General features: G+C 47.7%; 1 protein-coding gene across 1 annotated transcript in view; it reads left to right on the top strand.

The window, feature by feature from the left end:
* The first annotated feature begins 2,980 nt into the window (after positions 1 to 2,980).
* Positions 2,981 to 10,000, top strand: part of vasna (vasorin a) — a 17,315-nt gene continuing 10,295 nt past the window's right edge. The window contains exon 1 of the mRNA XM_084465487.1: positions 2,981 to 3,116. The gene's annotated coding sequence lies outside the window, so the exon portion shown is untranslated. The remainder of the gene's footprint in view (positions 3,117 to 10,000) is intronic.

Below are 10,000 nucleotides of genomic sequence, written 5' to 3'. Positions count from 1 at the left end.
TCTTATCGTGGCAGAGGATCCTACAGCGGTCCTCTGGGGAGGTGTGAGCAGTTGTCCTTGTCTCCTTCATGGGGTAGTACCCCATGTCTTGGAAGCCTTTGTTTTTTAACACAACATATTCAGCCGAGTGGTCTGAAGGCGTTGGTATATGGACGGAGCTGAACATCAAATAGCATCAGAGTGGAAGGATAAGACTTCAGAAGAGACTGAGTATGTCACTGAAGGCTTGGTTGTTGAAGAGTTGATTTGTTGATTCAGTAATGTGTGATAAGATATGAAGCTCATTTATGGACTTGTGTGTTTGAATAAAGGCTATGCTGCTATACTATGCTACGTCTTTCTGTTGCTGCGCAACCATTTATTTATTTGTCTCTGGCTCAGGACTCAGCACATAGTACCTCTTTCTTGAGTCTAATCTGGTCATGTAACCCACACACACACACACACACACACACACACACACACACACACACACACACACACACACACACACACACACACACTGAGTCACACATGAGGTCTCCCCCCCCCGCACCCGCACGCGCATATGCATACACACACACACACACACACACATACACACACTCACACACACACACACACACACACATGAGCTCTCCCCCCCGCACACACACACACACACACACACACACACACACACACACAGCTCCTTCACTTTCACCTTCACACACTCACACATACACACATGAATTCTCCCCCCCCCCCCCCCCTTCCCCCACTCATACGCTTACACGCACACACACACACACACACACACACACACACACACACACACACTGACTCACACCACGAGCACAATGCTGGATTGTTCCCCTGATCGTTGCCCTGCTGGTCGTGTTCATCCCTGAGAGATCACACGTTAATGATGGCTTTAAGGCCCAAGGTTAGAAGATCAAATATTGACCGGACCTGGAACACTGAGGCTCTGCTTCCAAAGAGCAAATAGCCTCCTATTCTCCCAGCCATGTGAAAAAGGGAAAGGACAGGGCAGCAGAGGGCCGTGGGGAGAGCTGCTGGCTACCTTTAACAGGCTGGCGTACCCTGCCTCCTTAATGCAGGCATTGTGTGAGTCTGAATCCACACTGAGTGGCTTTGGGTTAAAGTACCTTCATATGGCTGGAGGTAAAGTAGAGCCAGCTGAAGCTGCCCATTACAGGTCACTGTAAACATTACAAAAAGACGTGAATGTGTGCTTGTGTGCGTGTGTGCGTGTGTGTGTGTGTGTGTGCGTGTGTGTTTAAAAAATTAATATTATTTTAATGTATAACTTTAATAAACTTTTTGTGCAGTGAATGAAAGACTTGCCTTGGGGCGATTTGGCTCAACATGGAAGCATGTATTCTCTATACTATCACTTTTCTGTGTTGAGAACTTCCACCTAAAGGAGATGCTGATAACATCATGTATAGCCCCCCGGGGTGACCACACTCTGGAGATCTCCTGCATCACCTTCCTTGTTAGTTATATGGATATTCTCATAAATCCAGACAGTATAGTAAGCATACAGTGAACACATGCTGGGACGTTGCACTTTAAAAAGCAGTGGTATTTATCACTATTGTCCCGTTTTCCCTGACAATTTAACACATAAATGAAGCAAGACAAGAGATGTTTGCTTCATGTTATGAGGTTACTATTCATTTGTGTGGGTGCGTTATGCTGTGGGTGGGTGGGGGTGGTGTGTATGATATGTATATCTTTTTATAGAAATGCAATTATGTGTGCGTGTCACGCTGGTATTCGTATGCACGTGACTTTGTTTAAATAGTTTGTTGGTATCTTATGTTTATGTGTGTATGTTTGTGTGTGTGTGTGTGTGTGTGTGTGTGTGTGTGTGTGTGTGTATGTGTGTGTGCATGCACGTGTGTTTGTGTATGTTACTCGTGTGTGCGTGCGTGTGTATGTGTGTGCGTGTGTGTGCTTGTGTTTGTGTGTGTTCTGCACATGACTTTGTTTAAATACTCGTTTGTTGGTATCTTATGTTTATGTGTGTGTGTGTGTGTGTGTGTGTGTGTGTGTGTGTGTGTGTGTGTGTGTGTGTGTGTGTGTGTGTGGCGTGCGTGCGTGTGTGTATGTGTGTGTGTTGCATAACATGGCCGCATGCATGGAATGCCATGACATCACACTTTGACACTACACAATGTACACTGATCAAGGCGGCCCGCGGAGTTTGGGGCGCTCATGACCCCAGCTGCAGTGCAAGGCACAGGACTCCTAGACCTTACACGTCCAGCGTCGAGTTTCAACGCTTTGGTTTAATTTAGTGTCTGCAGTATCTACAGCTCAGCCTGGGCGACAAAAGACAAGTCTATGAGGGCATACTGAGTTCACCTCACTTTCCCAGGACTGCGTCTAAAAATAAATGCTTACAATAAGAATATGGGAATATGAATCCACCGGGATTTAAATAAGGAGCTAGGTGGATGGCCACTTCCCGTGACCTCATGTGTCATGCACTATATTGTATATAAAAGCAACGGTGAATAAATAAATACAAATACAACTTTGCGCAAAGGATTGTTACATATATGCAAGGACACGGGAGATGTGTCTTCACTTCACCCGTCTCTTAAAAACTCGACAAGTCTCGTTAGTAAACTGATTTCAAAATTATAAATGTTACTGCTAGCTCTGTCAGACCTTAAAATATCCCGCTCAACAATGAATAATCGTACGTTCCTGCTGTGGATCTTCCTTGCTTTATTATTGCATTACTCGCTATTATTGCAGGTGCGGCAGCATCAAGGACGCGCAAGGAAGGATCCGCGCGCTCCCTCCTCGCCCCGCCCACTTACCAACTTTTCCCCTCTTTTTTTAAAGGCCCTGCCTCTCCCAGGGTGAGCCATTGTTGAGAACTCTATGCGCGCTTGTTGTTCGGGCGCACACGTCCAGCCGTCCTCATCGTATTCACTTTGACAGATGCTTTGCTTTGCTGCGGGTGACTACACGTTTGCAGACGTTGGCTGCAGTAACCAAAGACTTGTTTCTTGATTCGAGTTTATTTTATTTTTTCTCTCGACTCAGGAGCACAGTGGATACAACGTTTTGAACAGAGTGCCTGAGCACATTCCGGGGGCTTGGTTTTTCTCTAAAAGGTAAGTTTTACCAGCGCGAGCGCGCACACGCACACACACACACACACACACACACACACACACACACACACACACACACACACACACACACACACACACACACACACACACACACACACACACACACTATTGCGTTATTCCATGCATCTACAGGTTATTTTTTAAATTGTATTTTATTTAAAAGGATCGTGAATATCAGCTGGTTGATTTATTGAATCGCTTACATTTAGATGCATTTTCAAAACTGCTGAGGGTATAAGGGTATACATAAAGTTTTTCACTGACAGAATGCATAGTTGTTCTCTAACTCAATTATTGAGGTCATAATCATTATTCTACCGTAGGATCCTTGAAATATGGTCTTCTTTGATATCGCGTCATTCATTACGGCATATCGTGTTGCAATCGCAAAAATGAAATCACTGTGACAGACGCCCAGACAGTCAGCCAGTGTGTGCTCGGAGATTAGGATATATACGGACAAACTGGTTCTTGTTGCTTCATTCCTTGTTTGTGTCCAATGTATCGGATTGGTTCTCTACGTAAGGCAGCAGGTCCTCTCAGTGTGTAGGTCTCGATATCATGTGGAAAGAGTCTCCGCTAAGGTTGTGCATTTCATCAATCGGGGGATTTCAGTTTGAAACAAAAACGTCCGATGTCTGCCCTCGTAGCTGAAAAAAAATATATAATTTATGCGCCGGCTGTTGATAGACAACATTATCTTCGCTTTCAACTGCCTGTGTGCACCGTGTCGCAATAAAGCTAGACCAATACAGGCTGGTGCCTTGAGTAGCCTCTGAGTATGGGAAAAGTAAAGAAAGATGGACCGTCAGACCAAACAGAAAGAGAGAGGGGGGGGGGGGGGGGAAACATTCCTCTCTCGGTGTCTCAGCAATTTCATGAGTTTTTTTGTTGTTGCAAAAATTCTACGTTTGCCACCTCTAGGGGAAGACTTAACCGCAAACTTAAGTCTTAAGCAACTCCCCCCCCCCCCCCCCCCCCACCCCAACACATACATACACACACACATTTTGGGCTAATCTCTCGGGTCATCTAATAAGTGCTTAGGTCATGCCACCATGACAACTAAAAGAAGGGGGGGGGGGGGGGGGGTACCCCTCCCCTAATCAAAGAGAGGAGAAAAGGAAGCTTTTATCGTGATGTGTGATTGTGTGTGTGTGTGTGTGTGTGTGTGTGTGTGTGTGTGTGTGTGTGTGTGTGTGTGTGTGTGTGTGTGTGTGTGTGTTTGTCTGTGTGCGTGTGCATGTGTGTGTGTCTGTGTGTGCATGGGGTGCTTATGTATGATATTTTTTTGTTGTTCAAACCACTGACTCACATTAAACCCAGCCCAGCACCACCTCAGCCCAGCCTACCTCCTAGCAGGGCTCAAAAGTGTTAAAAAGGTTCCTGTGTACACGTGCTGCTTGTACACAGGAACCTGGCTGCAGCACACACACACACACACACACACACACACACACACACACACACACACACACACACACACACACACACACACACCGGACATTTATACAAAATAGGGTTTATTATAGAGACTAAAGTCTCTCCTGCAAGGGGCATGGGGGGCTGTCTACTAATCTGATATTAATGCGTTTACTTTTATAGTGGTTTAATACTGCTCTTCCAACTGTTCAAAGTCAATTTGAGGCTCTGACTCACAAGATGACCTCCCCACTTGGAGACCTCTGCTGGTCTCCAAGGCCCTGGTTCAGTTGAGTGTTATGTGGGGGGATGGCTGATCTTCTGGGAATGTCTGAGAAAGCAGGGTGCATGCACATGCACACGTCTCCGACCACTATGGCTGTCATTGGCCGTTGATGCATTAGCAAATCCCACTGGTGTATTTGCAATTATTGCAATAATATTCTCGGCAAAAGTACACTGTTACTATGCATCTACTATCTACCTATCTATCTACTATGTAGTGGTAAAATGAGACATCATTTTAATTGCATTTGATTAATGAAAGCAGTGTTAAAGCCTCATGGAATTTCTGCATTCATTTTACCATTTTAAACATTTTTCATAAGTTAGAAAATTTTTGAAAATAATTGCCTCTAACAATGGCAATTAAAAAATGCTCTCTGTAGCGCCTTTAAATTGAAGGTAACGCAGTGTCTAATCCCTGACCAAAGAGGGTGTTTAGGGGGTCAGTCCTCCTTGGCTAACCAGTGGAGCGTGTCTTTAAGTACCGGGCCAACACTCTGCCAAATCTGCATCCCTGCTGCAGTGCAGTCAGGGGTAACAAGGTAGCAACTGTGACACACACACACACACACACGCACACACACACACACACACACACACACACGCACACGCACACGCACACACACACACACACACCCCCCCCCACACACACACACACACACGCACATGCACACGCACACACACACACACACACACACACACACACACACACACACACGTGTTAATGTATGAATCAGTACAAAGGACTGGGTGCAAACATCTGGAAACAGATGTTTGCACCCAACAGAATACTGTTGCAGGAAGGGTTCACAATGGAAGGGCCTGGTCAAACACACCAGTCAGAACCCTGATGGACTGAACAGCTTGGGCTGACAGCTGTAAGTGCTGCATGTGTTGCATCTGAGGGAGCAAATCTTTGAAACTTTAAAGATTTGAAGATTATCACTCTTCACGGAAGACTGCGATGGCTGATAAAGTATAATCGTGATAACCGTAATAGTTGTATTAAACCCGTATTCCAACCAAAGTAAATGAGGGCTCATGGTTTAAGTGTAATCAATGTTTTGCACAGATAGCAGCCAACCAGGTGTACCGGGGGCTTTACTGGTGGATAGGAAACACTCCCAGTCCACCATGTGAGGGCAAGGAGTTTACCTGTGTGTGTGTGTGTGTGTGTGTGTGTGTGTGTGTTTGTGTGAGTGTGAGTGTGTGTGTGTGTGTGTGTGTGTTTGTGTGAGTGTGTGTTGGGGGGGGAGGGGAGGGAGGGGGGGGTCGCCTTCGGGATAAAACTTAGCTTATGCTCTCTAGGATAAACAAGAGACAGTAAAACACCCGCACACACACACACACACACACACACACACACCTGGGGGTGTTCTGGGGCCCCAGAGAGGCTTCAAAGGGCCCCACGTCTGGACCTGTGCGGCCCGTACAACCTGAAGGCACAAAGGGTGATGAGAGACGACGATTGAGCACTCGGAAAGTGATCCGACCACGGGTTTACTGTGGAAGTGTGTTGCTGAATTCCCTGCGCGTGTTTCTCTTTGTTGCTTGCGTCAGGGTTGTGTGCCCTTGCTTTTGCTGCCTCGGGCCCCGCGACAAGTAACAAGTTACACGCACAGGGTGAGCGGGGCACCCGAGCGGGGTCTTGCGTTGCGGCTGTGAACCATACAGAAAGGACCATGTACGGAGAGGCTTGAGGTGTGTGACAATATGGCCTGACGCTCGCATGTAGAGCTGGAACTCGGTGTACGTATGTGCGTGAGCAGGTATTGACGTTTACCGGTAGTGTCGGGCTTGGCTTGCAGAAGGTCCATCAGCATTTGATCTTATTCCGTGTTCATTTGTGTTTGTCACCACACATGCACGCACGCACACGCACACACACGTACGCACACGCACACGCACGCCACTCTCCAGCAGGGCTACAGGAAAGGATCACTCCATCTTAAGACTCTAGACAACAATAGACAACTGTTAGGTGTTACTCTACTTATTGTGTGTGTGTGTGTGTGTGTGTGTGTGTGTGTGTGTGTGTGTGTGTGTGTGTGTGTGTGTGTGTGTGTGTGTGTGCATGCCTGTGTGTGGGCGTGTGCGAGAGACAGGCTGAGAGAGAGAGATAGCTGACATAGTTTCATTATATCCTCTGAGATCATGTCACGTCAACGACATGTGTGAACAAAACAAAGAAGGGAAGCATGACACACAGCAAAACATGCTCGTCTTACGCTGGGGATAACAGCACGGAGGTCTCAGCCTCGGAGCGGAGGGGGCCAAGCGGCGGTGAACAGGATTAAGCTACCCTTCTCTAAGAAAACACAAATTCAGTGGATACAGATTTGCCTGACATAGCAACTTTAGAAACAAGAACCCAACCCTGGCTCTTGGCTGGGACCGTGGCGAGACAGTGCTTTTTATTTGGGTCCCTTTGTTTCGGGATTGAGAGCCAGCCACCACATCAAAGGCCCTCAGACTGACACACCGGCGTGGTGAGGAAGAGGCTGCAGCAGAGTGTGCAAGAGTGTGCATGTGCATGTGCATGTGTATGGGCACGTCAAGTAACACAACTAAAAACATTCATAAGCGCACCGCATCCAGAACAGAAGGACTCTCGTGAATCGCAGTGGAACAAACAAAGCAATTAATATCCCTTTTTCCATCCGTCCATCTATCCCTCCCTCCCTCCCGTTCTCCCTGCCACTCTCCATCAGTCACTGCCTCCCTCCCTCTATATGTCCCGTTCCTTGCTCATGTAATACGAGTCAAGGTATAGCTCAGTGTAGTGTGGGGGTGACTACATTTAGTGCAACAGCAATGAATTGTTGTGGAAGAGACAGCAGGCCGGGTAGTGACTCCCTCGTGCCTGTAATCTCTGGGGTCATTTTGGAGCGTTCTGCGACAACATGCAGCCGAGACATTCCTCCAGCCTCGGCCAGCAGGGCCCGGCCGTAGCCCAAGACAAGCAGGCTGCGGGCGGGCCCCGGGGCCTCGGGATGAGGTCACCGCTCCCAGACAGATGGAGCATGTTATATATAATAGAGGAGACTGCAGGGGCGGGCGTTGGCCCTCCTCTACGGAAGTATAGGAGCGCAGGGAGGTTAACGGCGGTAATAGTTTTTTGTAATAGTTTAGTAATTAATAGTCATTATGGGGAGAGGTTGTTGTGTTTGATGCTGCCCCCAGTGTTTCTCAGAGTCATGCGAGGCGTGGTGAAACTAAGTTTTGATTAGCCTAGGATACATTATATAAGTGTTTATTTCAGATTTACCAGTACTACAACTCTCTCTTAGCATCACCAAATGAGCGTATCGCCAACAATACACCATGATGCATTCCGATGTACATGCCCTATGTGCAATTGAATTGTAAAATGCGAGATAGATGAAGCTTTGAAAAATACTTGACCTTACTTTATGCTAATGTGATATCATTTAATAGGTTAAGTTACACAGCAAACAGAAATAGTGCACTCTGAGGTGAACAAATCAACCTGTGAGACATTTCGTTGGTCATGCATAGCTGTGTGCATGTGTTCATGTGACTGCGACAATCAATTCATCTGTCTGCTCTTTAATTCAGAATTCACACTTGTGATGTGCAGGTCTGTGGCAGCGAGCAGCCAGCCCTCACGGTCCTGTAGCTCACGTTGACGGAAAGCCAGTCGCATGAGCGCATCACCTCATCACTCACACTAGAGTCGCTCTCATGTGGGACTCCTTGATTGATTATCTGCTCTTGATTTAGTCTGTGGATTAGACGGATCTACCGCAGCATTTCAACTCATTTAGCCCGCTGAAACCTGCTTCGGTTTGGGCCTCACACCCTCTTTTGTCCATTTGTTAAACTTTTGTAAGGGGACTGCATCTTTTAAAGTCTTAGTTGGTAGTTTGTAGTATCAAGTGTTGGTAGCCTGCAATACTTTACTCCTATACACATACAGCTCCGGTATCAGAAAACCAATCCATGAATTGAACACATAAATCTTTATTATTGATTTACAGCCACAACAAAAATAGGAATTCCACTGCGGCTGCCGGGATTATAAATTCCACGGATGACAAGGTGGAACAAACTCACACCCATCTCTCTTCAGGAATGTCACCTTCCATTGTTTGCCCACGTGGCGTGTGTCCCCCTCCCATCAGTGTTTGCAGCGTTGCTTTCGGTGCACACACACTGAACACAGTCCTGTCCCTGAAGCAGAGCAGCGTTCTCCAGCCATGGCGGGTGCACCCCAGGGCTCTTGTCTCTGAGCCGCGTGTCAGCAGCCCGCTCTCCGGCGGAGCGTGTCATGGCTGCCGGCCCCCCCGGTCCCTGGTGTCCTGTTACACCCCAGAGGCACCCCCCCCCCCCACTCCATCCTACTGACGCTGGTCTTCTGCACACGTTGACCAAAATGTGTGAAAATATTGCTGCCCTTGGGTGAGAACTCTTGGCGTTCCCTTGCTCGTTTAATTGAACATTTAAGTGTTGACTGTAATTAGTTGCAGAAGTGCAACGTTTTTTTTGAGGGACGGCTTCATGGAGCTATTTCCTGTTGTGCCCTGGAGAGCGGTGGGCTGTCTGAACGAGGAGTTCAGCCCAGATGTGCTGCACGGAGGCGGCTAGGCTACGAGCTAGCCGAGCTAGCACTCTCACCTGGCTCCACAGCCACGGGCGTTCTCTGCAGGTCCGTGGGGCGAAAATGCAATGGACCTCAGAACCAGACCTAGTCGGCAGAAATCTACATTCATACCTTCGGCGGGGGAGCCCTGGGAAATAAGCATGCTTTAACAAGCCCCTAAAGTCCCTGGGATTAAATGTCGACGTAAAGCGTGTTTTTCCATTAGAGCCTCAGTTTGATTGAGAAGGAGCACGTTGGATGGTCTCCACATGGGGTTCAAAGTCCTGCTGTGAATGAAGCCTTTGTTCTGGGGGTTGTGAACCTGGCTTCGCCCTCAGGGTTTCATCCCAGCAAAGAAACACGTCCAGCACAGCTCCGTCTGCCACCACCCCCCCCCCCCCCCCCTCCGGCAGTGGAGACGAGTGACTGCGAGTGTGTGTCTGTGTTTACTCGGAAATATGTGTCAGGGGTGTGAGTACACACAGGACTAACGAATGTAACAGCAACGGCTCAGCAGACAAGACACAACAAAGTCTGTCTGATCCTCTCCCAA

Source organism: Micromesistius poutassou (assembly GCF_964030765.1).
Source record: "Micromesistius poutassou genome assembly, chromosome: 3".
Classification (NCBI taxonomy): Eukaryota; Metazoa; Chordata; class Actinopteri; order Gadiformes; family Gadidae; genus Micromesistius; species Micromesistius poutassou.
The sequence above is the reverse complement of the archived record's forward strand: the minus strand, read 5'-3'. Positions and strand labels throughout refer to the sequence as shown.